Source organism: Rhipicephalus microplus, unplaced genomic scaffold (genome assembly GCF_043290135.1).
Source record: "Rhipicephalus microplus isolate Deutch F79 unplaced genomic scaffold, USDA_Rmic scaffold_14, whole genome shotgun sequence".
In the NCBI taxonomy this organism is placed as follows: domain Eukaryota; kingdom Metazoa; phylum Arthropoda; class Arachnida; order Ixodida; family Ixodidae; genus Rhipicephalus; species Rhipicephalus microplus.
The window spans coordinates 4,214,390-4,216,473 of NW_027464587.1; the positions used below are offsets into that span (position 1 = coordinate 4,214,390).

Sequence of the window (2,084 nt, forward strand, 5' to 3'; positions counted from 1 at the left end):
GTCGCGTGGCCAAGTCTTTGTCCTTTACGTAGAACCACGTCATCATTTCCGCTCGTAAACACCGGCACAGTAACCTCTCCGTCCTCCATGTCAACAAGAATTTCGCACCCACAGTTGTTGAATAGCACTGCACCAGTGACGTTAGACTGCGATGACAGTCTCACCCAATTTATAACATTGGCCTGCAGTGGGGTCTCTTCAGCAGTTTTCAAACGTAATTTCGGACATGAAATGAAGGGTTCGAGATGTGAGAATGGGCACTCGTCTCTATGCCAGAATTGCAAGCTGCCGCCCAGCCTAGCGTAGGTCACATATGGCAGTTCGGTAAACGTGCGACCGACAAGCAAATCGACCGACTGGGCCTCGTCAGGTACAACAAGTATCTGTATATTCTTGCCAACGACGCCATCTATCAGCAAGTCGGCCCGGCACCTGCCAATCGCACGAGCAGCTGGAACTCCCTGGCTGCCGAAACCATACAGAGCTGTCGCATCTTCCAGCACATCCGCTCCACACCGCACCGCCGCTGATTCGTGCAGTAAGCAACCGGAACTGCCTGTGTCTATCATGCCAATCAAAGTCTCATTGCCATTCCATTTAACGTGCTTCAAAAGCACGCCAGGGTCAATTTTCTCTCCAGACACAGCGTTCGTCTCATTTTTGGGGCCTTTTGCTTGGCAGTGTTTTTGGGTATGCCCAGTCCTCCCACATTTTAGACATTTTTCTATTCGTCTTTCCTCTGGGCAATCCCGCGAAATGTGTCCGAATTTAAGACAATTATAACATTTTCGCTCACCGTTCTGATTTGTGATAGGTGGTCGCTGGTCCCGCCTGTCGTACCCGGACGCACCCTGCAGCGGTGCCTTGGGTGCAGGTTGCATACGAGGTGCATCGCTCGTCGCTCTTCGCTCAGCCGCTGTCCCGAAGCGTTCCCGTCGCTCACGGTCGATCCTCTCGAATTCCTGAATGTCGTGCAACAGGTCATCCGCGTCTTCATGCGACCTTCCAAGAAGCATTGTGCATAACTCCCGTGATCGCAGACCGGTCAGCACCTGCTCCCTCGTATCACAGAAATCTAAGTGCGCCTCTCTGCAAAGGCGCACCTTCTCGTGGAAGTACGCAGCCGTGTTCTCATTTCGCTGCTGCATTCGCTCTTGCATACGCCTCCATCTCTCCGCCGCCCGTGTCTGGCTGTAGAAAGTCCGCCCGAACATCCGCTCGAAATCGTCCCACGATGAAATTTCGGCAGCTCTCGAACGGTACCAATCCTTTGCGGCGCCGACCAGGTGACACTTGGCAGTTTCGAGCAGGAATGGCGTTGGCCACCGGTGAAGCGTAGCCGTCTGGCGCAAACCTTCCATCCATTCCCGGGCTGCTGACGCGCAACCATCACCGGAAAAGTCTGCAATATTTCTGCTCAAATCGGGCATCACCTGAAACGTGTTGATGGCCGCCTGGTGTGGAGCTCCCGACGACTCCGGCTGAGGCAGCCGCCGCAGCAGGTCCGCCAACAAGCGGTCTTTCTCGCGCAAAGCGTCGAAAAGTTCCCGCTTGGTGAGCCAAGCACAGTCGTCGTCATCACGGTGACCACTCTCCCCCGGCGATGATCCGTCCAGCATGGCTGATGTTAGCTCTCTGGAAGTGCGCGCTCACTGGAAGTCCACCATTTCTTTGTTCTCGCACTGACGCAATCGCACTCCTCGCTAAGATTTTCCAAACTCGTTCCGAACGTTTTTTTTTTAAAATCGGTCAAATCCCACTTCTGATGAATGTTAGCGTCCTCTATCCCGCTTTTGGTAAAATTTATGGTGTCGCCGGTATGGCCGTAAAAAGGTGAAAATTGATAGAAGACACAACACACGACTCACGCACTGTTAAGAAAATGGAAACAAAAGAAGGCTGTGTTTAATTAAGAAAACTAGGTTACAATTATTACTCGCGCAACCGTTCAATTCTACACATCGCACAACGCACAACCGCTCAAGTCGCTCGCAATTCGCAGACTCTCGTTCGCTCGCCGTTCTCGCTGCGTCTCTGGCTCTTCCCGCGCTTTCTCGCTCTCCTCTGTCGACCACAGATCCGAG

The 2,084-nt window shown here is 53.0% G+C and overlaps 1 pseudogene; it reads right to left on the reverse strand.

Annotated features, from left to right (window-relative positions):
- Nucleotides 1-307: 307 nt before the first annotated feature.
- Nucleotides 308-1,799, reverse strand: LOC142784471 (uncharacterized; annotated as a pseudogene).
- Between the last annotated feature and the right edge of the window lie 285 nt (nucleotides 1,800-2,084).